The following is a 25,979-nucleotide window of genomic DNA, read 5'->3' on the forward strand; positions in this document are numbered from 1 at the left end:
AGCCGCCCCGAGTCTTTGGAGAAGGGCGGCATACACATCAAATAAATAATATTGGTTGCCGATCAGTTTCCGGTCACAATTCAAAGTGTTGGTTATGACCTATAAAGCCCTTCATGGCACCGGACCAGATTACCTCAGGGACCGCCTTCTGCTGCACGAATCCCAGCGACCAGTTAGGTCCCACAGAGTGGGTCTTCTCCGGGTCCCGTCAACCAAACAATGTCACTTGGCGGGACCCAGAGGAAGAGCCTTCTCTGTGGCGGCCCCGGCCCTCTGGAACCAACTCCCCCCAGAGATTAGAATTGCCCCCACCCTCCTTGCCTTTCGAAAGCTGCTTAAAACCCACCTCTGCTGCCAGGCATGGGGGAACTGAGATACACTTCCCCCTAGGCCTTTACAATTTTATGCATGGTATGTCTGTATGTATGATTGGTTTTTATATAATGGGTTTTTAACTGTTTTTAGTATTGGATTTTGTTATACACTGTATACTGTTTATTGCTGTTGTTAGCCGCCCCGAGTTTGCGGAGAGGGGCAGCATACAACTCCAATAAATAAATAAGTAAGTAAGTAAAGTAAGTAAGTAAGTAAGTAAGTAAGTAAGTAAGTAAGTAAGTAAGTATGTAAGTATGTAAGTATGTAAGTATGTAAGTAAGTAAGTAAGTAAGTAAGTAAGTAAGTAAGTAAATAAGAAAGAAAAAAAGAAACAAAGAAACAAACAAACAAACAAACAAACAAACAAATAAATAAATAAATGCTTATCCGTTTCTGCCAATCTACCAGTTTGAAAGCATGTAAAAAATTCAAGTAGAAAAATAGAGACCACCTTTGGTGGAAAGACAACAGCGTTCCAAGCACCTTTGGCATTGTGTCATGCTGGCCACGTGACCACAGAAACATCTTCGGGCAGCGCTGACTCTTCAGCACTGAAATGGAGATGAGCACCGTCCCCTAGAGTAGTACATATGTGCAAGGGGAACCTTTATCTTTACCTTACTGTGTCTCATAGGGCAAGAAGAGCATCCTGGGACAGTATAACAGTCATAAATACACACTAGTTGCCAACCACTTGAAATTTTGATCACATCAGCATCCATGGGGCTATTGAAATGGTTGCAAGTAGAAAAACCGGTCATAAGTCACTTTTTCCAATGCCGTAGTAACTTGGACACTAAATGAATGGTTGCAAGTCGAGCACTATCTTTAATATAGAATGAAAATTGTGCTTCGCATCTAATCCCAGCACAGACACCCCAGGCTAGAAACCAGGAGACCATGGTCCCAACTTAGACCTGAAAGCTGGCTGGGTGATTTTGGGTCAGGCCTTCTTTCTCAGCCCGACCCAACCCACCTCATAGGGTGTTGTGGGAAAATAGGAGGAGAAAAGCGTATTAGGCATTTTACCCATCTTGAGATATTTAGGCTATGTTATGGATAATTGAAAAAAGTGAGCTTTTTTGTACTCATAAGAATAATTACAAATTGTTATCATAAGGACAATTCCGTACTTGTATTTGCTATTAAGGAAAATAGAAACTTTTTTTCTTTTTGCATGTCTGTTTTTCCTTCTCTATTTCTCTCTTCCTTTATTTTGTACTTGTTTGTTATTCGTTTTTTTATGTTCTTTTATTTTTTAAAATTTATACGGTGAGAGAGAGAGGCAGGCAGGCAGAGAGAGAGAGGGAGGCAGAGATCAAGACTGACGATATTAAAGGGCAGCAAGAGATGAAGGTGGGCCAGAATGAACAAAGCACTCCAGCTCAGTCTTGTCATAGGTTATCCTCAACTTGATTTATGACCAAATGGATGTAGGATGAAAATGGCCATATGGATGATTACTGAAAAACTATAGGCTGCAATCATATGCTTTTGCTTTCATGCCCTACATATTAAAATATTTTTTTCACTGTGATTATAAAAAGCTATTATGCAACCAAGAAAAAATTGCAGCCTTTTTTTTAAATTGAGGGACTAATTGGAAAGACGTATGCACCCACCTTTGCTCTAAGGACTTTTTCACTTTACTTAAGGCAGAGTTATTCTGCAGTGAGTCAGAATAGAAGCAACATAAACCTTGACAATGGGGCAACAAATATTAGGCCAGTATAGCTTTCACTGATGCAAAGAATCTGAAATGGTTTAAATTTGTATATTGATCAGAGAGTAGAGAGTGATTTTACTCAGAAGATTATTGTTATATACTGTTTTATTAGTGTTGTTAGCCGCCCCGAGTCTGCGGAGAGGGGCGGCACACAAATCCAATAAATAAATAAATAAATAAATAAATGAATGAATGAATGAATGAATGAATGAATGAATAAATAAATAAATAAATAAATATAAAGTGAAACAAAGGTCTTAAGTTTCCCACTGCATGGCATTTTCCCTTCGGGTGTTGGGGTGTTGGTGAAGTCAACTTCAAGTAATAAAATAAATTTGCATTTATAAAAACAACAACAACAGGAATAATATAGGCTGAAAATGGATGCAATCAAAACATGTAGAAAGAAAGAGACCAATTAATTGAATGCTAGATGCTCTGAAAAGAAGGGAATATTTGCTCTCCCTCTCACTGCAGTCCCCTGCCATATGTTTTCTTAGATAATAACAAAGGTCACTGTCCATGTGGGTCATGAAGCTATACTTCTAGCAAGGGAAATGTATTTAGCTCATGATTACCAAAGCAAAAAGGTGACCTTGGCAACTGAACAGTTCTTCATTTTCACAGGGAGACTGGTCCTCTTGCAAATGCGAGAATGCAGGAAAGGAGCAGGAAAGGCCTGGCCTTTGTTCATCTCTCCAAGACTTGACAATTTAATTGAACCCCATTTGAAATAAGGTCAGCAGGGTTGGGTCTTCTCCAGCAAACTATCAGACAAGCACCATTTCCTGGCTCTGAACATTCATTAATGAGAAGAGAGATTTAAGGACATGTATTTCTCCATCCCAATATACTTTCTACGGTAATTGTCTTTCAATTATTCCCACCCAGGGAACATGCACAACACTGCAGAGATGTGAAACCTTTGGAAAAGCTGAATGCCATATTTGGCCTTTCATTGGCATGTCAGGAGCACACTTCAAAAACGGGTTTAATTTGATTTAATATTAACTCAAATTAAATTACATTAAATAGAACATGGTTACTTCCATCTTATTTAATAATCAGCCATTGCCACATTAAAAATTACAACTTTATGGCAATTTTGGGAGGGGCTCTGGAAACTGCATACATCATAAGACCTCTGAATGTCCACCCACTATAGAGAAAAATTGTAATATAGGACAAGAGAATGGTCTGTCTTGAAGAACTGAACAGTTGACTGGGTAATGATCAGCAAATCAGAGCTCCCTACATTCCAGGCAGATCAGCTAAATAACTACAAAGGAATAGAGTTCATTGCTATTTTAAACTCCTTAAAAATGTATATGTTGTACATAAGAATACCCATACAAAAAAAAGAAAGAAAATACCCATACCACATATGCACCATGAAAATACTATAACTCAGGAATGCTGCAGCAGTGAGAAGCACACAGCTGTGTTTATTAATTGCTTACATGAAGAAGAACAAAAATGGTCATAGTGCTTTGAAACACAATTTTATTTAACAAAGCAATATATTTCATAGAGGAAAAGTCTGTTTATCCACAAACACTCTCACAAAGTAGACGATCTGAAATGTAAGATTATTCTTCAATACTGTGACCAAATCAATTGATCACCACAATGCAGTGGACTTTGTATGCCTTTTCAGTAAAGTTTCGATGAGGTTGACCACAATCTACTATTCTGCAAACTAGAAAAAAGTGGGATAGACAGCAACACTACCAGGTGGATTGGCAACTGCCTGACCAACTGCACCCAACAAGTAGTCTTAAATGGGTCCACATGGAAAGAAGTCAGTAGGGGGTACCACAAGGATCAGTCCTAGGCCCAGTACTTTTTAACATATTCATCAATGACCTAGATGAGGGAGTAGAAGGGCAACTAATCAAATTTGCAGATGACACCATGCTGGCGGGAGTGGCCAATGCCCCAGAGGATAGGCTCAAAATAAAGAGGAATCTAGACAGACTAGTGCAATGGACCCAAACAAACGAAACGTTCAATGCAGAAAAAAGTAGGATCCTACACCTAGGTAAGAAAAACCCAATACATACATACAAACTGGGTGAAAACACTCTCAACAGCAGTGAATATGAGAGAGATCTTGGAGTCTTAGTGGACAACAAACTGAACATGAGCCAACAATGTGCAGCAGCGGCTAAAAAAAGCCAACACAATCTTGAGCTGCATAAACAGCGGAATACACTCCAAGACAAGGTAGGTTCTAATAACACTCTATAATATTCTAGTAAGACCACACCTAGATTACTGCATTCAATTTTGGTCACCACACTATAAAAGAGGCATTGATACTCTAGAAAAAGTGCAGAAGAGAGCAACCATTAAGACTTACAAAGTGGCGCTCAAGGCGGCAAGATGCGCGTACCATGCCGCCTTGATTGCATCAGCGGAATCCCACCCGGCCGCTCTGTTTAGGGTGACCCGCTCCCTTCTTAACCAGGGAGGAGTTGGGGAACCCTTGCAGAGTAGTGCCAAGGATTTTAACACGTTTTTCGCTGATAAAGTCGCTCAGATCCGGGTCGACCTTGACTCCAATTGTAAAACAGAGTCGACTGACAACGAGTCAGTCGAGGTGACTGGGGCACGTACTTGTCCACCTGTCTGGGAAGAGTTTGATCTGGTGACACCTGATGAAGTGGACAAGGCCATTGGAGCTGTGAATTCCGCCACCTGTCTACTGGATCCGTGTCCCTCCTGGTTGGTCTCGGCCAGCAGGGAGGTGACACGGAGCTGGGCCCAGGAGATTACCAACGCTTCCTTGGGGAGGGGAGTTTTTCCATCACTCTATAAAGAAGCGCTCGTGCGCCCCCTCCTCAAGAAGCCCTCCCTGGACCCAGCCGTACTTAACAACTATCGTCTAGTCTCCAACCTTCCCTTTATGGGGAAGGTTGTCGAGAAGGTGGTGGCACTCCAGCTCCAACGGTCCTTGGAAGAAGCTGATTATCTAGGTCCCCAGCAGTCGGGTTTCAGGCCCGGTTACAGCACGGAAACCGCTTTGGTCGCGTTGATGGATGATCTCTGGCGGGCCCGGGACAGGGGTTTATCCTCTGTCCTGGTGCTCCTCGATCTCTCAGCGGCTTTCGATACCATCGACCATGGTATCCTTCTGCACCGGTTGGAGGGGCTGGGGGTGGGAGGCACTGTTCTTCAGTGGTTCTCCTCCTACCTCTCTGGCCGGTCGCAGTCGGTGTTAGTGGGGGGTCAAAGGTCGGCTCCGAGGTCTCTCCCTTGTGGGGTGCCTCAGGGGTCAGTCCTCTCCCTCTTGCTATTTAACATCTACATGAAACCGCTGGGTGAGATCATCCAAGGACATGGGGTGAGGTATCATCAATATGCCGATGATACCCAGCTTTACATCTCCACCCCATGCCCAGTCAACGAAGTGGTGGAAGTGATGTGCCGGTGCCTGGAGGCTGTTGGGACCTGGATGGGTGTCAACAGACTCAAGCTCAACCCGGATAAGACGGAGTGGCTGTGGGTTTTGCCTCCCAAGGACAATTCCATCTGTCCGTCCATTACCCTGGGGGGGGAATTACTGACCCCCTCAGAGAGGGTCCGCAACTTGGGCGACCTCCTCGATCCACAGCTCACATTAGAAAACCATCTCTCAGCTGTGGCGAGGGGGGCGTTTGCCCAGGTTCGCCTGGTGCACCAGTTGCGGCCCTATCTGGACCGAGACTCATTGCTCACAGTCACTCATGCCCTCATCACCTCGAGATTCGACTACTGTAATGCTCTCTACATGGGGCTACCTTTGAAAAGTGTTTGGAAACTTCAGATCGTGCAGAATGCAGCTGCGAGAGCAGTCATGGGCTTACCTAGGTACGCCCATGTTTCACCATCACTCCGCAGTCTGCATTGGCTGCCAATCAATTTCCGGTCACAATTCAAAGTGTTGGTTATGACCTTTAAAGCCCTTCATGGCATCGGACCAGAATATCTCCGAGACCGCCTCCTGCCGCACGAATCTCAGTGACCGATTAGGTCCCACAGAGTGGGCCTTCTCCGGGTCCCGTCAACTAAACAATGTCGGTTGGCGGGCCCCAGGGGAAGAGCCTTCTCTGTGGCGGCCCCGGCTCTCTGGAACCAACTCCCCCCGGAGATTAGAACTGCCCCTACTCTCCCTGCCTTCCGTAAAGTTCTTAAAACCCACCTTTGTCGTCAAGCATGGGGGAACTGAAACACCTCCTCCGGCTACGTACAATTTATGTATGGTATGTTTGTGTGTGTGTTTGTTAATATAGTGGGGTTCTTTTTTAAACTATTTTATATATTTAAATTCATTGAAGCTATTTGGATTTGTACGATTGTTTATATTTCTGTTGTAAGCCGCCCCGAGTTCACGGAGAGGGGCGGCATACAAATCTAAATAATAAATAAATAATAAATAATAAATAAATAAATAAATAAATAAAACCAGAAGGATAAAGGGACTAGAAACTAAAACATACGAGGAAAGTTGCAGGAACTAGGCATGGATAGTCTAGCAAAGAGGAAGTCCACAGGGGACATGATAGCAGTCTTCAAATACTTGAGAGGCTGCCACAGGGAAGAGGGGGTCACATTGTTTTCCAAAGCATCAGAGAGCCAGACAAGGAGAGATTCAACCTGGAAATAAGGAGGAACTTTCTATGGTGAGAGCGATCAACCAATGGAATGGCTTGCCTGCAGAGGTGATGAGCGCTCCAACATTAGAGACTTTCAAGAAAAGACTGGACTGCTATTGGACTAGTGTGATATAGGGTCTCCTGCACTAGCTGGGGGTTGGACTAGATGAGCCTGCAAGGTCCCTTCCAACTCTAATAATAAATAAATAAATAAAGTTATTATTCATAGTACAGTGGTACCTCGGTTCTCGAATGCCTTGGTCGTCGTACATTTCGGATACTGAACAAAATTTTCAGCAAAAATTTCCTTCGGTATCCGAACAAAAATTCGGATACCGAACAGCCACAGAAAATTTTGTTAATTATCTGAAATGATACTGCCGGGGGCGGCTGCAATCCCGGCAGCTTCGGGGGGCTCTTTCTTTAATGCTTTGTCTTGTTACCTGTAGGCAGCTGCACCAACTTTCTCCTTCCCGGCAGCGGCTTCCCTTTGAGGAATGTCACGTGATGAAGGGAAGCCGCCGGAGCCATCTCAGCAGTTGCCGCCGCTCCAGCAGCTTCCCTTTATTACGCGATGTTCCCGGCGCTGTTGCTCCTCGAAGGGAAGCCACCGCCATTGCTGCTGCTGGGAAGGAGAAAGTTGGTGCAGCTGCCTACAGGTAACAAGACGAAGCACTGAGGAAAGGAGCCCCCTGAAGCTGCCGGGATTGCAGCCGCCCCCACCCTTCCTGCAGCTTGGAGCGCTTATAGAGCTCCTCAGATTTTTTTATCCCATAGGAAATAAAGAAAATAGATTTAATTGGTTCCCAGCGAGTCAACAGGGGCTGGGAACCAATTAAATCCATTTCCATTATTTCCTATGGGATAAATTAATTCGGTACTCGACCAAATCGGTTCTCGACCACACTTCTGGAATGAATTGTGGTCAAGAACCGAGGTACCACTGTATATATACTTGTCTTGACCACTAGTCCACTTTTCCTTTAGTCATTTTATAAAATAGTTTTCATGACAGAGAGGAAATAAATTCCTTACTTTTCTCCTTCACTTGTCTGCAACAAAAAGTCATACATCAGAATTAAATATACATCAGTTAATGGGAATTATCTATGTGTTGCGCATTGATACTCAAAGAGTTACTGAGACTACATAATGAATATCAAACAAGTTGCAAACCATGTTGTCATGGCTACATCTATGAAAAGTAATGTCACAGAGATACTGGGAATCCCTTCCCTCCCATCTGAGAGGTTCCTTGGCAGAAAACTGGTTAGCAGTCAAACCAGTATCTGCTTGTCCTTTGAACTGACTTGAGAAATTTCCAAGTCAGCTTTGCAAAGGGTTAAAATGAGTCCAATAAAGGGCACAGTGACAGCTAGTTGTTAGAATGTCACAGGGTTTAACTGCCCTCACAGTGTTTTACGCACGGCCAAGTTAAGGGTGACAGTGATTTGGCTGCAGTTCCTCTTTGTGCTCAAACTGGACTTTGCCATAGTCCATTCCATCATGAAAATGGCAAAGCACAATGACAGAATGTCAATATTTCATTATGTTGGGTAGTCTTTCTTTCCTTATTTGTTCGTTCGTCTGCCTCCCATCTCAGAGTTCAAGGTGATTCTGGTCAGAATTGGACATAAAGGCTTATGTGCTACATTAAACAAAAATGACAGGAGGAGAAGCAGATAACTGGGCTACTCTGGAAAGTTTAAAAAAAGCCAGTTCTAGGTTTTGAGCTCAATAATGTCTCTCATATATACTGCATGATTCAACTGCAACTTGTTTTGTAACAATTGTTTAATATAACGTCCCCTGTCCAATTGTCTTTCCTTATCTCATATATCATATATATTCTCTCCCTCTCATATATTTCTCTTCTTTTTTACTTACTATCTTTATATATATTACTCAATGTCTATTCTATTTCATATGTATTGTATATTGGACAAAGAATAAATAAATAAAATAAATAAAATAATTGTGTTGTTGTTGTTGTTATAACTATTATTAGCAGAAGCAGTAATAATTTGCCTGTTTTAATAGTTTCCCTTTCCCTTCTTGGCAAATATTATAATAACTATGGAATTGCAGAAATATTATATTGTATTATATCATATCAGATTACTGATGAAGCTGCAATATAGCTGCATTATTTCATCAAAACCATGGGTAACCTCATCCTATTTATTACTGTCAACACAAGTAATAGGGAGAAATGGAAAGTATCACAGCAATAAGGTTTGGAAACAGCGGGCTCCAATGAGTCCAGCAAAATTTCAGGCTGACAAGCCGCTTTTGGGGGGTCTTCGGACCAGATCCATCCTGTAGGGACGGAGAAGAAGGAGAGGCACCTCGGAAGACCAAGAGGGATGGGCAAATGCCTCCGAGGTCGGAGGAAAGCTCTTTAAACCGACAACAGGGGCCATGGTGGACATAATAAGCTGGGGCAACCAGAATAAGCTTTGTGCAGGAACTATGAGTTGAATGAAATGGAATATGCAGGTGTTTAACTGTTCCTTTTGTAAATTGTTTTTAAACTGTTTTTAGAGGTTTATTATTGATGTTTTATATTCTAGCTGTGAGCCACCTAGAGTCCCTAGGGCAGTGATGGTGAACCTTCTTTTCCTCGGGTGCTGAAAGAGTGTGGATGTGCGCTATCGTGCATGTGTGAGTGCCCACACCCATAATTCAATGCCTGGGGAGGGTGAAAACAGCTCCCGCAGCCCCCCAGAGGCCCTCTGGAGGCCAGAAATGGCATTTCCCCAACTTCTGGTGGGCCCAGTAGGCTCGTGTTTTGCCCTCCCCGGGCTCCAAAGGCTTCCCTGGAGCCGGGGGAGGGTAAAAATGCCTTCCCCATGCCCATGGAGGCTCTCTGGAAGTCAAAAATGCCCTCCCAAAGCCTCTGTGCGAGCCAAAAATCAGCTGGCTGGCACACACATGTACTTTGGAGCTGAGCTAGGGCAACGGCTCATGTGCCAGAATGCCATAGGTTTGCCATCACTACCCTAGGGAGTTGAGTGGCATAGAAATTGAATGAATGAATGAATGAATGAATGAATGAATGAATAAATAAATAAATAAATAAATACAAGTTCATACATACATAAATAAATAAATAAATATCGAGACCAGGTGAGTAATTGGCCAATAATATTAAAAATAATAATTTACCTAAAGAACTTTAAAATCCCAGTAAAGAATTAGCAGCTAATTTGGCATGGGGGGAGGGGGAGAAAGAAGTGGAAGTATAAACACGAGTCCAAACCGGAGACCGAGATAATTATAAATACTTTGAGAAGGAACCCAAAAGAAAGCAGTTGCTTAAGAAAATTGGAAGTAATTTTAAATTCGAAACATTAAAAGAAGAATAAAGGAAAGTGAAAAATAAGGTTTAAAATGTGGATTTCTACTGAATGTGATTATTTTGCCATTTTGTTGATTGGAATTGCAGAGTAGAGAGAGAGACACCAACTGGTAATAAAAAGAATTGCAACAAAGAATTTGGGGGTCACAAAATGGCTTTTGTTTTTCACACAGTGCCCTTGAAAAGTTTTAAGGAAGACTTGTTTGCAGTTTGATCTCGACAATAGAAGATGGATTTACATAACTTTAAACTGAAGTTAAAACATTGTGGAAATACTAAAATGTCCCAGGAATTAGAAATGTTTAATGAACTTAAAGAAATAATCAACATGATATGTGGATTATTTAAATTTGATGAATCAGAAAATATGCTACAACATATGGTTGACTGTTTATAAGAGGTTGTTGGATAAAAGAACAAACTCTTATAAACAGTCAGACACATATTACAATCACCAATATTAGTCTAAATATAAATCACTTATATCTAAAGATATTACTTACATTAATTTCATTTATTACAGTCATTAATATTACTATTCAAACAATTTTAAATATATACTACATTCTTCCTTTCTTCCATTTCATTCCTCATATCATCATATTCAAATACTACAATTACACAATTACACATATTAATCATAATACAAGTCATTTAAATATATATTCCCCATTCTTCTTTCCTTTAATTATTCATTTAACCATTTTCATTTAATCTCCCATACACTCCACTTGTTAAGATTTCCTTTTCATTCTCAAATTCTCTTATCTTTCTTTTCTTCTTTTTAAAGGTTTTTTTGTTTTTAGTTTTTTAATGGAAAGATGGAAAAAATATAATATGAGGATAAAACTTTAAGAAGTGGAGTATATGGGAAAATGATTAATGGTATAAGAGCCAGGGTGGAGCAGTGGTTAGAGTGCAGCACTGCAGGCTACTTCAGCTAACTGCTACCTGTAGTTCAGCAGGTCAAATTTCACCACTGGCTCAAGGTTGACTCAGCCTTGGGGAAGAGCCTTCTCTGTGGGGGCCCCGACCCTCTGGAACCAGCTCCCCCCTGAGATTAGGATTGCCCCCACCCTCCCTGCCTTTCGTAAACTCCTTAAGACCCACCTCTGCAGTCAGGCATGGGGGAACTAAACATCTCCCCCTTGCCCATGTTGTTTTGCCATTGATTGATTGACTGTGTGTCTGTTTTTATATACATTGGGAATGTTTTTATGAATTTATTAATTTTAAACTGTAATTAGATTGGTGGGCATTGGATTTGTTATTATGTACTGTTTTTTATTATTGTTGTGAGCCGCCCCGAGTTTGCGGAGAGGGGCGGCATATAAATCCAATAAATCTAATCTAATCTAATCTTCCATCCTTCCAAGGTGGGTAAAATGAGGACCCAGATTGTTGGGGGCAATATGCTGATTTTGTAAACCACTTAGAGAGGGCTGTAAAAGCACTATAAAGTGGTATATCTGTCTAAATGCAATTGTTATTACTATAATTAAAAGAAGGATGAATAGGGAATATGATATGTAAAAATGAACTGTATTATGATAAATATGTGCAATTGGAATATTGGAATAAGATGACATGATGAATAAAATGGAAAGAAGGGATTTTTTGAGATATTTATGATTTAATAAATGAGATTGGTATAATTAATATTTATAGACATAAGTGATTTATATTTAGATTAACAAATGCGGGTGTAATATCTGGATGAATGCTTTATAAGAGGATATTGGATAGGTGAATAAAGAAGTAAAAATCAAGTTTAAAGACATTTATCATTTATGAAGTTAATTGGAAAAGGTATTGAAAAGTAAATGGAATATTATTTTATTGTAATAAATGAGAAATGAGAAATTAAGATGGAAAGGATTGCTTTTAAATGGTTTTATTTAGAAAAGGGAATAAGAAAGTTTTGGGGTAAGGGCAAATGATGGTGTTACTTAAATGTTAGAAAAGATGTAGGAGATAAATAGAATTTGAAAAATAGAGAGAAAGAATATTATTGCAGAAATGGAAATACATAAAATTGTGTTTGGCGATATTATAAGCTGTATAAAATATTTGATCCAATCAATACTCTGTTCAGAGAAAATGCAATGTTTGTATGTCTGTATGTGTGTTAAAAAAAATTTTTTAAAATCCCCACAAGTAGCCGGTTCCTCCTCATCCAGTTATAAGATAATTTCCATATTCTTCTCACTCCTTTCTTTCTTTTATTTACCTTCTTCCTTTCCCCCTGTTTTTACTCTTCAAATTTAGAAAATATTTTCATTAAGTTACTATTAGCTAATATATATTAATAGGTGATGTAACATTTATTATTATACTATAACAAAATTTTTGATATTCTTTATTTACTGCTTATTTACAAGGTTTAAGAAATATAACATCCCTATTAACCTATAGCTTATATTGTATAACTGTGTTGCTTACCTGAATTGTTCAATTTTGTATCTTGATTCATTATCCCTTCCTACCCCTCCCTTTTTCTTTCCTTTCTGTACATTCCTTCCTATCCCTCCCCTACCCTTTCAATATATTTATAAATAAAGTATATTTTTTTAAAAAAGAAACAAAACCTTACAAACTCTTCAGTAAAAATATGAAAAATATCCATGGTTTCAAACATTGTAAATGACAAACAGTTGTTGGAGTCTAGGCAGCATCAATTAATTGTTTAATTATCTATTGACCTATATGCACAGAAAGAGGAAGCTTTTAATAATGATTACTTCTGTTACAAAATAAACAACAAAGGCCATATTGTAAAATGTCTTTAGCTCACATATCTCATCCACATTCTGGAAGCCTTGCCTGTCTTTCTTATTTTAGGTTGATTGATTACATCCTGTCAAGTTGGTGTCCACTGTTAGTAACCACATAGACTTATTATAGGACAACAATGCAAAGAAAAATGAGAATGTGCTTAAAAAGTCACACTGTGCTTGTTCACAATCAGACTATGCCCTTAACAAAAGCGCCCAAAAATAAAATTTCCTGTCTGCAGAACTTGTTTCTATTTCATTAATTTGTTAGTGTGTAGAAATATAATAACCAAAAAGTACACAAAAATATTTAGGATAAACAAACAAAAAATTTTTGCTGCTAATTGCCACCCCGATTACTTGCTAGTTTAGACTGCCTCACCTCTTCCTCTGTTTTAAAAAGAAATAAAAATAAATATAATACTATTTTCATTAGAGTACAAAATTACACTAAGACAGCCTAGGACAGTGATGGTGAACCATTGTTTCCTCGGGTGCCAAAAGAGGGTGTGTGCACGCTATCGTGCATGCGCAAGTGCCCAAACCAATAATTCAATGCCTTGGGAGGACGAAAACAACTCTCCCCCCCACCCCGGAGGCCTTCTGGAGGCCAGAAATGACCTGTTTCTCAACTTCTGGTGGGCCCAGTAGACTCGTGTTTCACCTTCTCTAGCCTCCAAAGGCTTCCCTGGAGCCAGGGGTAGGAAAAATTGCCCTCCCCCATCCCCCCAAGGCTCTCTGGAAGCCAAAAAGGCCCTCCCAGAGCCTCATGCTAGCCAAAACTCAGCTGGCTGGCACACAGAGTCACATTGGAGCTGAACTAGGGCAACAGCTCACGTGCCAGCAGATATGACTCCACGTGCCACCTGTGGCACCCGTGCCATAGATTCACCATCCCTGGCCTAGGAAAACTCATCCAGGCAACTCAGTAAGTCTGCTGCTCTATAAATTCCTTAAAGATATACACTATACTCTTATCTGACAGACATCAAAATAAAATTTTAACTCAAGTTAAATCTAAATAAAAGAGAGTGGAAAATCCGCAAAATGTTTGATATAACTGCTAACACCACAAATAATTGAAACATCAACCTATTTTTCAAAATTCCAGACAGGAAAGGTATCTTGGATCTATAGCAGTTTATGTGTGATGTTTCTTTCTGATATCATTTCTTCATTTTATTATAAATAAATTGAATTAAAGACCATTGAAATTTATAGTTGTTCAATAGCAATAAATAATAAAATTGACTATCATGCTGAACATCAGTGGTTCCATGCCACTCATTTTTAAAATGAAATGGGTAACCTATTAACAAACAAAATAATGTACTACAATGCATTGAAAAGAAATTTAAGGTATGTAAAATTCCATGGCATTTAAAAATACATTGCACTGCCAGAAATAATGCATGAATGTCCTTAGGTCATATAGCCATTTGCATTCCCCTAAGCTTTAGGTTCAGAGCAAACATATGCACGATTACAACAAACAGAAGACAGAAAATCCATTTAAATACAATATAATCCTTTGTAGCTTTGATTTATATTTTGTATTCTGCAGAAATCCTTGAAGACACAATGAAGATTAGAAACATGAAGGACAATGTAACATATATGTGAAACTTTTCAACACCACTGATAACACACTCACTCTCCAAAAAGTCCTGGACTTTGTCTCAGACTGGTCTAATACCTGGCAACTTCAAATATCAACCAACAAATGCTCTACCCTCCACATCGGCAAAAAGAATCCAAACCGCACATACGAACTGAATAAACAATCTTTCACTGCTAACCCACACTCAGTAAAAGACCTTGGAATACTAATATTGAATGACCTAAGTGCTAAAGCCCACTGCAACAATATCGCCAAAAAAGCTTCTAGAGTTGTTAACCTGATCCTACGCAGCTTCTGCTCAGGCAATCTCACACTACTCACAAGAGCCTACAAAACTTTTGTCAGACCCATCCTAGACTACTGCTCATCTGTCTGGAACCCATACCACATCTCAGACATCAACACCCTTGAAAATGTCCAAAGATATTTCACCAGAAGAGCCCTTCACTCCTCCACTCGAAACAGAATATCCTACGAAAATAGACTAACAATCCTGGGCCTCGAAAGCCTAGAACTACAGCGCCTAAAACACGATTTGAGTATTGGCCACAAGATCATATGCTGCAACGTCCTACCGGTCAATGACTACTTCAGCTTCAACCGCAATAACACAAGAGCACGCAACAGATTCAAACTTAATACGAACCGCTCCAAACTTGACTGTAAAAAAAATGATTTCAACAATCGGGTTATCGAAGCGTGGAACTCATTACTGGACTCAATTATGTCAACCCCTAACCCCCAACATTTCTCCCTTAAACTATCCACGATTGACCTCTCCAGGTTCCTAAGAGGCCAGTAAGGAGCGTACATAAGTGCACTGGTGTGCCTTTTGTCCCCTGTCCAATTGTCTTTCCTTTCTTTCACCTATCATATATATTCTCTTCCTTTCATATATCCTCTCCTCTAAGTTCACTTTTACCTTATATATATTACCACATATCTATTTTTCTTCCTATGTATTTGTGTATTGGACAAATTAATAAATAAAAAAATAAAATAAATAATCTAGTCTGAAACATGTATTCTAACAGGGGGCAAAAACCATTAAAAGCCACCTAGATCCAGCTAGATCAGAGAGGAGGACTTGGACACATAGAGTTGTGTGGAAGGGCTTAATCCATTCACAACATGTGCATGTACTGATCCCTCATAAATCTAGAAATGGCTATGGTTTTATTTATGAGAGGGATACTGTCCAACAACAGTGGGCAACTGTCTAAAAACCTGAAGAAGGAAAGTCATTGGCCAATGGCAGTGAGCCAGATCAAGTAATCAGCTACCTTGGCAACGGCTGCCTCAGAAAACATGCTTTTTAGAGCGCTAGCACAGACCTACCCTTGCTCTTGTCCTTTTATATTATTCTTTACAAAGCAGAGGAAACCATCTCCTTGGCACTTCCTTTCATTCTCATTCCTAAGATCTTCCATCTAGATGAGAAGCAAGTGCAGTGGGAACCCATCCACCCATCCGTCCCCCAGTTGTCCCTGAGACTGAAACCCCTATTACCAAGCCAAATTGGCATTCCCCAGGAATCAACTTGGTGTTTCTTATAAGGTAGGGAAAATGGAGGGGAGGGGAGCAAATCTCTCCTTGAGAGTTTGGCTTTCTTTCTTCAGCTCTGCCCTTCCTCTGTGGGAGAATGCCACCCACTGGTTGAAGCTGTTGGATTCCTTCATTGTTAGACTACCCAAAAATGCATGATAAAGAAAACTGGGCATTCTGCCTCTTTCCACTATAGACTACAAAATCTGGCTTGTATAGATAAACTATAAAAATTACCATGTTATGTTGGACTACCAATTTATCTTTCTTAGCTTTGAATGGGTTTTAGACACTACAAGACAATTTTCATATACAGTATTCACAGCATTCAGAACTGTACAATTCAGGTATCCAAGACAGAAAACATGTCCCAAATATATTTTAATTTGTATTAGCTCATAATTTCAAAAATAATTGGAGGGGCAGGTGGGCTTTATATATATTTGGAATTGTGCGATCCCACCATGGCTGATGCCTCACAAAAATATCACAGGCAATCTCACACTACTCACAAGAGCCTACAAAACTTTTGTCAGACCCATCCTTGAATACAGCTCATCTGTCTGGAACCCATACCACATCTCGGACATCAACACCCTTGAAAACGTCCAAAGGTATTTCACCAGAAGAGCCCTTCATTCCTCCACTCAAAACAGAATACCCTACGAAAATAGACTAACAATCCTGGGTCTAGAAAGCTTAGAACTACGGCGCCTAAAACACGATTTAAGTATTGCCCACAAGATCATATGCTGCAACGTCCTACCGGTCAATGGCTACTTCAGCTTCAACAGCAATAACACAAGAGCACGCAACAGATTCAAACTTAATATTAACCGCTCCAAACTTGACTGTAAAAAATATGACTAACAATCGAGTCGTCGAAGCGTGGAACTCATTACCGGACTCAACCCCTAAACCCCAACATTTCTCCCTGTATTGTGTATTGGACAAATGAATAAAATAAAAATAAATAAAAGGATGGACAAGCCCTGTCGTAACAATTTCTTAGAAGGCAAACTATGGTAGTCAGGTTGTATCCTATTATTCCCTCTACTACTCCTACCCCAATATGATTTCTATTACCTCAGCCAAAGGTTTTCTGTTTTACTGGAAAGATGACCACACTTAGACTAAAAGGCCCCGGGGTGCAGCATTTTTATTTCCAAAGAATGTCTCTGTTACCATTAGGAGCTTCAGAGGCAATATTGGAACTAAATATTATGCACTTGTAAAATATTCATCTCCCTTTTTCTTTTTTTAATAATTACATTTGGAAAAATCAGGATACCATAAATGCTGTGTAAATAACTTGGATATTCAATTTTTATAAACATTATCAGATAATAAAAATGGATTGAAAATAAAATTTATCAATAGTCACTTCCTATTTCAATAAACTTTTTCCCTGATAAATATTAAATATTTATTAATTGGATTTGTATGCTGCCCCTCTCCAAGGACTCATTTATAATGTTTCCAAGAACCAAATATGTCCTTGGAAACATTATAAACATGTAATCGGGCAAGTTACAAATCATTTAAAGTATCAGTTTTACTTATAAAAACTCTTATTCCATCCCAAGGTACAAATAATACTCTTTATTCAAGTATATATTTTGGAAAATATAAACATAGCACAGAAGAGATGATGAAATGAGAAGGAAGAAACAAACAGGAAAAAATGAAATTATTTTATCAGCTGGATTCAAATAAAGTGATGACTTAGTTCAAACTATGGCTACTGTATTACATAAACATGAAAACCCAGTCAACAATGTAGCAGGATTTTAACTCAAGCTGGACACAAAAAATTTTGGAATTAAATTTGGGTTACTATATCTTTCCTGTAAAATTCTGGACAACCATAAAATAACAGATTTCTGCAGCCTAACTATGGTGATCCTTGTTTACTTGAGATAATGCTGCTTTCTGACGGCCTTTACTGAAATGCGATCCAAAAGCAACTAGGACTTCTCTAGGGATACCATCTCTAGTGGGTTTATTTTTTATCCCCTTCCCTCAAATGCATAGAAACTCATTTCCAATCTGTCAGTTTCTCTCATTACAGACCATGTACCCACTGCAAGGAAAGGAATGTACTGTATAAAGTTCCTTGAGTTCTTTGATAAAGGATGCAAATCCAACAAAAAATGAATAAAAAAGAACTTGGAAACTAAATCACTCTGCTATCTTTCTATGATGCTTCAGAGCACAAATAAAATAATTGTGGAATTTTCAGTTTTTCATTAACATGTTTAAAAAATGCAGCTGAAATCCAGTGATGATTTTCTTGTGTATCCCCAGATAAGTCAATTACCCAACAGTCTAGACTGGCACGCTATACAAACACAGCCACTGCAATCAATCACTCTTGAAATTCTCAAAAATCCAAAGTTGATGTGTAGCTGATCTCTTGGCCTCCGCTTTAGATTCAATACTACTTAAAATTTCTACTTGTGCTCTTATCTTCATTAAGTGGGGAAAGCGTGCACTCACTAATTATATAACTGGATTTTCTGATTCAAAAGCTTTTCCAGAAGCTCTTTTCACATCCTCCCAATATGTGATAATAAGCCTCAGCAGGTGCTCCCCACTCACACGATGTTATGCTTTGCTAATAGTTAACAATCATAGAAGGGAATATATTATATAACCTAATGCTACATTTGCATTGAGAAAAGCTATACAGAAACACAATAATTATAAAATGGTTTACCAACAAAATATTTTAGGACAAGCAATTTGGAAAATAAATGTACAGGGGATTTTTATTTTTTTTACATTTGTACATTTTGCCTTTAGTCTATTTACAGTTTTTTTTCTAAAAGTACAATCCACTTTTTATCTTTTCTAACTCCTGACAATTAAAAATGAAAATAAATAATTGCATATATGCTTAATGACAAACATAAAATATTTAAATTAGCAGAAACAGAAACCCAGTTCTCATTTATGAATTTCTCATCTGAAACAATTTGGAGAACTGATTGTACACAAATAGTCATACGTGTGCTGCTAAAATGTATCATTATCAATTTAGCAAGAGGCATAATTGTAACATCCTTTCAACCCAGGTACATCTGTGCAGCATGTGAAATTATTCCTTTCTTTTTCCTTTTCGCTACTTGAGTATCTGGATATGGATATGCAATGGAGCTCCTCTGTAGCTATCACTCTGTCTGTCTGTCCCAATGGTCGTACTTAATCTATGCCTGACTTGCAGACCAACCAGACTACTTCAAAAATTCCTGTAGAAATACAGCCAACTGAACAATCAGCACAATGAGTACAGTAGAGTCTCGGCTATCCGTCCTTCGGATATCCGACACTCTGAATCATCTGACATCGTGGGTGCTTGGGGGCGTGGCTGTAGGCATGTCCGTGCCACCAGACACGCCCCCAAACAATTCAGCTGCGATGGGGAAACAGTCTCCAAGGATGCTGAGAAGAGCTGGGGCGGGGGAGGCGCAGGCTGCTGCCCCACAGAAACAGTTCAGGTCAGCCTGCTGTCCGGAGCTCCCTTCCCCACTTCCTTCTTTAAAGTTCCAATTGGGAGGTGGTGGGGGTCTTCGCCCCTCTCTCAACCCATACGGATGGTGGGGTGGGTCAGCGTGCCGTAAAACAGGCAGCTGCAGGGCCCAATCCCATAGTCTCCTCCCAGCTTCCTTGGAAGATGTCAGGGAGCCGAAGGATTTGGAGGGGTCGCTTTATGACGGTGGTGGTGGCGTTTCGGGCTGGGCTGGGTCAGACTGGGACAGGTCCTCCGTGGCTGTCACTGCCAGGCTGTAAAAACCCACGTCCACCCTTCCGCCCGTTGGAGGCAGTGCGACTAAAGAGCCTCGAGAGGTCCCGTTTCTCTCCAGACCAGCCAGCAAGCAAGGGAGCAAGAGGCGGATGGAATGCTTTATCCCAGGACCTCCTGTTTATTTTTCTCCTGCCTTGACAGTAGAGTCTGGATTATCCGACATTTTCGGGCATCCAACTATCAGCCCAACCATTTATATCAGAAAATTGAGACTCTATTGTAGTTGATTACCAATCAACTTTAATATCTCAGCTTTTATTTGGTAGAATTCATCACATTTAGTGCCAGTATTTAAATATGAACTATACCAGGGGTGTCAAACTTAACACCTAAGAGCCGGATCCGGTCCGTAGGATGCTTAGATCTGGCCTGTGGGACCATTTCCAGAGTGGTCCCACAGGCCAGATCTAAGCATCCTACAGACCGGATCTGGCTCTTAGGTGTTAAGGCCTCTGCCAGCCACATCCCAAGCTCCATTTTCTTTTCTTTTTTTATAAATCTTTTTATTAATTTTCATAAAAGGACACACAAACTTACAAACATTAAACATATAGTTTGGGGAGGTATCCTCCCCACTTATCTCAAAAGTGTAAATGCAGATATAGAAAAAAGAATACAAAATTGAATACATAGTTGAATACTAATACATTAAAAAATAGCTAATAATATATTAAAAAAACTAGTAACAAGTAATTTAAACTAAGATAAAATCACATTCTTCTCATCTTATTACTATTGTATATATAAACTAATTCTAGTACCATTCTTTAAAAAAAAAACAAATCTCAACCATTACATATATATTTACTTCTTACATATTTTGACTTTAATTTTCTTTAATTTTTTTCTTGTCTATCCATATATAGACTTTGTTCCATGTTTCATAAAATTTTGATTCTTCTTGGTCATTTAATCGTCTTGTCATCATATCCATTTCCGCACAGTCTAATATTTTTATAATAACTTCGTTTTCTTTGGGAATATTTTCCCCTTTCCAATTTTGCGCGTATATAATTCTTGCCGCGGTTAATTAAATATAAAATTTCTTGCTTATAAACCTGGTTAGTAATTCCTAACAAACAAAACTCCGGGGTGATTTCTATATTTTGCATAACTATTTCTTTTATCATTCTCTCTATCATTTTCCAATACATTTTAGCTTTACCACATGTCCACCATTGGTGGTATTAGGTCCCTATTTCTTTCTTGCATTTCCAACATAACAGGGAGGTCTTGGGAAACATTTTTGCTATTCTGTATGGTGGGAGATGCCATCTATAGAACATTTTAATTTGGTTTTCTTTCATAGACACTGATTTTGTCATTTTCCAATTATTTATCCAAACTTTCTCCCATGTGTCTATATCTATATCTTTCCCTATATTCTTACACCAAACTATCATGTTATCTTTTAAAGTTAATTCAATGTTCTTATGGGCAATCAAATATTTGTATATTTTCCCAATTGTTCTATTTTGATTGATGGTAATTAAATTACTCAATACATTTTTATTTTTATTAAAAATATAAAGCGTGGTATCCTTCTGGTATCTAGATCTAATCTGTGCATAATGCCACCAATCAATTATTGTTCCTTGTTCTTGTAATTTAATTCTAGATTTTAACTTCATTTGATCATCTAACACAGCTGTCCCCAAACTACGGCCCGCGGGCCGGATGCGGCCCGATGAGGTCTTTTAACCGGCCCGCAGCAGCTCACAAGAGTTTACTGATCAATATAATAAGCTCCCGAATCTCCTGTCTACTCACCGCGGTAGGCTGCTGAGCGAGGAGAAGGTGGAGAGGCAAGGGGGCGGGGAGGAAAGCGGGCCTGCAATTGGCCAATTTATTTCTCGCCTTTAGGGAGAGAAACTGTTGCTGCCCTATGGCAGAGCAGCAACAGTTCCTCTCCCTAAAGGCGAGAAATAAATTGGCCAATTGCAGGGCCGCTTTCCTCCCCGCCTCCTTGCCTCTCCACCTCCTCCTCCACGGTGAGTGGACGCGAAATTCAGGAAAAGGCGATGGCAATTGAAAAACTGTCCACTGAGTGTGTGTGTGGGGGGGGGGAAGGCGGCTGCTTGAAAATCCCTGACCTCCATCGCCTCCCCTCCCACACGGCACAAGGCAAGCACACCTCGCCGCTGACACGGGCGGCGGGGACCACCCTGTCCCCCTTCAGGGCCTCTTTGACAGCTCTTGGCATCAGCGGACGCCATGGCATCGTTGTTGTCGTAGCAGCCACCCTGCACTGGCCAGTAAAGCCAGCTGCCCGAGAAAGCAGCGCAGGAAAGCGGCGCATTTAAAAAGCGCAGGGCAGCCACCACGAAAACAACGGCCCAATGGCAGCCGCTGAAGCCGAGAGTCCGAAGCCCGCTCTCCAGCCTCAACACCAGGCTTTGGGCGAGCAGAGCTGTGCGCTGGCAGCGGGAGCTGTTGGGGAGGGCTCTGCCGGGAAGGGCTGTGTCAGCGGCGAGGTGGCCGCGCCGTCATTGTTCCTTCTAAGCTGCTAGCGCGACCACCTCGCACAGAAACATTTGCCCCTATGCGCCGCCCCACCACCCGTTCCTGCAAGTAGAGGTCGGGCGTGTTACCGGGAGCTGGAGGCGGCGTGGGGCCGGACACTAGGTGCCGGGGAAGACAAAGGAGTGAACTTAGCTACTGCATCTCAGCTGCAGAGCCGAATGGGGGCGGAGGCAACAGCGGAGCCCGGCGCTGGGGCCATGCGGGGCCGCTCATCCAGGGGGGCGTGGACTGGCAAGTCGCCCTCTACTCTCTCTCTTTCTCTCCCTGTTGCCGGCGTGGTATATGAGAGAGAAAGAGAGAGGCAGAGGTCGGGTGCATTACCGGGAGGTGGAGGCGGCGTGGGGACGCTGGGTGCCGGGGACACCGAGGAGGGGGTGGACGTGGGCTCTCAGCTGCAGAGCCGAACAAGGGTGGAGGCAACGGCGGAGTCCGGCGCTGGGGCCATGCAGGGCTGCTCATCCAGGGGGGCGTGGACTGGCAAGTCACCCTCCGTTCTCTCTCTTTCTCTCTCATATACCACGCCGGCAACAGGGAGAGAAAGAGAGAGAGCGAAGGGCACCTTGCCGGTCCACGCCGCCCTGGATGAGCGGCTCCGCATGGCCTCGGCTCTGCAGCTGAGAGGCCACGTCCACCCCCTCCTTGGTGTCCCCGGCACCCAGCGTCCCCACGCCGCCTCCACCTCCCGGTAACGCGCTCGACTTCTGCCTCTCTCTTTCTCTCTCATATACCATGCCGGCAACAGGGAGAGAAAGAGAGAGAGCGGAGGGCGACTTGCCGGTCCACGCCCCCCTGGATGAGCAGCTCCGCATGGCCCCAGTGCCAGACTCCGCCGTTGCCTCCGCCCTTGTTCAGCTCTGCAGCTGAGAGGCCACGTCCACCCCCTCCTCGGTGTCCCCGGCACCCAGCGTCCCCATACCGCCTCCACCTCCCGGTAACGCGCCCGACCTCTGCCTCTCTCTTTCTCTCTCTGTTGCCGGCGTGGTGTATGAGAGAGAAAGAGAGAGAGAGAAAAAAAAGAGGGGAGAGAGAAAGAGAGAAAAAAGCAAGAGAGAGAGAGAAAGGGAGAGGAGAGAGAGAAAGGGAGAGAGAAAGAAAGAGGGAGAGATAGAGAGATACAAAGAGAGATACAAAGAGAGTGAGTGAGAGAATGAGAGATAAGAGAAAGAGAGGGACAGAGAGAAAGCAAGAGAGGGACAGAGAGAAAGGGAGAGAGAGAAAGAGAAAGAAAGGTAGAGAGAAATAGGGAGAGATACAAAGAGTAAGTGAGTGAGAGAAAGAGAAGAGAGAGAAAGAAAAGAGAAAGAAAGAAAGAGAGAAAGGGGGAGAGGGAGAGAAAGAGGGAGAGATAGAGAGGGAGAGAGGAAGAGGAGAGATAGAAAGGGAGGGAGAGACAGAGAGAGGGAGAGAGAAAGAGGGAGAGATATAAAGAGAGTGAGTGAGAGAAAGAGAGAAGAGAAAGCAAGCAAGCAAGAGAGAAATAGAAAGAGAGAAGGACAAAGAGAGAGGGGGGGGAAGAATAAATATTAAATATTGTATTTTTTCCCATTTTGTTTTTTACTTTAAATAAGGTATGTGCAGTGTGCATGGGGATTTGTTCATACATTTTTTTTTATAGTCCGGCCCTCCAACAGTTTGAGGGACAGTGAACTGGCCCCCTGTGTAAAAAGTTTGGGGACCCCTGATCTAACAAATCTTTATATCTTATTGTTTTTGTATCCTTAATAGAATTTGGATGTATAATTGCTTCTAGGGGGGCCACCCAATCAGGGATAGTTAAAAAATGGTTTTTCCTTATATGTTTCTATACCTCCAGTAGGTATTTTCTTAATGTATGTCTTTTGAAATATGAATGATTTTTATCTTTATCATACCAAACAAAGGCATGCCAGCCAAGCATAAGGTCATGACCTTCTAATTTTAATGTTCTTTTATCTTCCAAAGTTATCCAGTCTTTAATCCATGTTAGAGCGGCTGCCTGATAATATAGTTTCCAGTTTGGGAGGACAAAGCCTCCTCTCTCTTTTGTATCCTCTAGCATATTTATTTTTATTCTTGCCTTTTTACCTTGCCATAAGAATTTTTTAACCATATTTGTTAAATCTTTGAAAAAATTCCCTCCTGGATTTATTGGGATTACCTGAAACAAGAACAAGATTTTGGGTAGAATGTTCATCTTGATTGTGGCAATTCTACCCAGAAAAGATATTTTTAAATTATTCCATATTTCTAAATCTTTTTTAATTTCCTTAATTGATTTTATATAATTATCATTTTTTAATGTTATTGTTTTGGAAGTTAACCAGATTCCCAAGTACTTAACTTTTTTAACTATCTTAATTTCAGAAATGCATTCCAAGTTACTTTCTTGAGTTTTGTTCATATTTTTTGTTATAAAGCTCCATTTTCACTGGGAGGGTTGCAGGAGGACTTCCCAGTCAAAACCAGTGCTTGATTGGGAGCCCGTTTTCTCACGCACCCCTGGCATGAGTGATGTCAAGCTCGCCACATCCACTCTGGCCATGCCAATCCCCCCCCCAGCCAAACACAACCGTGTTGTGGCTCTCAATGAAATTGTGTTTGACACCCCTGAACTATAGTATGTTCATCTTTGCATATGCAGTGCTTAAGCTTTGATATACACAATATAGAAAATGGCCTTTGACTTCCTTAAAACATAGAAGGATCTTAGGAGCCCAGGGAAGCAAATACAGTGATCCCTCGATTTTCGCGATCTCGTTCTTCGCGAAACGCTATATCGCGATTTTTCCCACCCGATGACGTCACTCTCTTCCTTCCTTTCTCATCTTTCTTTCTCTCTCTCTTTCTGTATCTTGCTTCTTCCTCTCTCACACTCTCTTCCTCCCTCTCTCATCTCTTTCTTTCCTTCTCTCTCTTTCTCTATCTCTCCCCCTCTTGCTGGCGGGCGGCGGGCGGCGGGCGGGCAAGTGGGGGCATCAGCGAGGAGCCGGGGTTTCCCCTTTGCGTGGGCGGCTGGGAAACCCCGATCTTCGTCTGCTCGCTGCTGCTGCGCCGAGCAGATCAGCTGCTGGGGGGCCGAAGGAACCTTCCCTGGGTCTTCCCGGCCGCCCACGCAAAGGGGAAACCCCGGCTCCTCGCTGATGCCCGCCGCTCGCCCGCCCTCCAGCAAGAGGGGGAAGACCCAGGGAAGGTTCCTTCGGCCGCCCAGCAGCTGATCTGCTCGGTAGCGCAGCAGCAGCAAGGAGCCGAATCGGGGTTTCCCCTTTGCGTGGGAGGCGGGGAACGCAAACTCCACCATCTACGCATGCACGGCCATAGAAAAAAAGGGCGCACATGCGCAGATGGTGTTTTTACTTCCACAACCCTACATCGCGAAAAATCGATTATCGCGAGGGGTCTTGGAACAGAACTCTCGCGATAATAGAGGTATCACTGTACATTGGTTCCTATTGATCTGGTACCTATGACATTAAGGCAGTGCAACATTTATAGATAAAGACTGGACAAATGTTATCTATTTCTTATTCAACAACTACCAAACACAAACAGGCCCAAGGATTCACGCTGCATTAGTATACTTCACGGATGTCAAACTCCCAGTGTCATGTTGCTGTTATGTGATGTTTTGCA

The 25,979-nt window shown here is 41.4% G+C and overlaps 1 protein-coding gene across 3 annotated transcripts in view; it reads right to left on the minus strand.

The window, feature by feature from the left end:
- The window catches only part of SLIT1 (slit guidance ligand 1), a 204,654-nt gene that overhangs the window by 139,123 nt on the left and 39,552 nt on the right, over nt 1–25,979 (minus strand). The window lies entirely within an intron of this gene.

Source organism: Erythrolamprus reginae, chromosome 5 (genome assembly GCF_031021105.1).
Source record: "Erythrolamprus reginae isolate rEryReg1 chromosome 5, rEryReg1.hap1, whole genome shotgun sequence".
Lineage (NCBI taxonomy): Eukaryota > Metazoa > Chordata > Lepidosauria > Squamata > Dipsadidae > Erythrolamprus > Erythrolamprus reginae.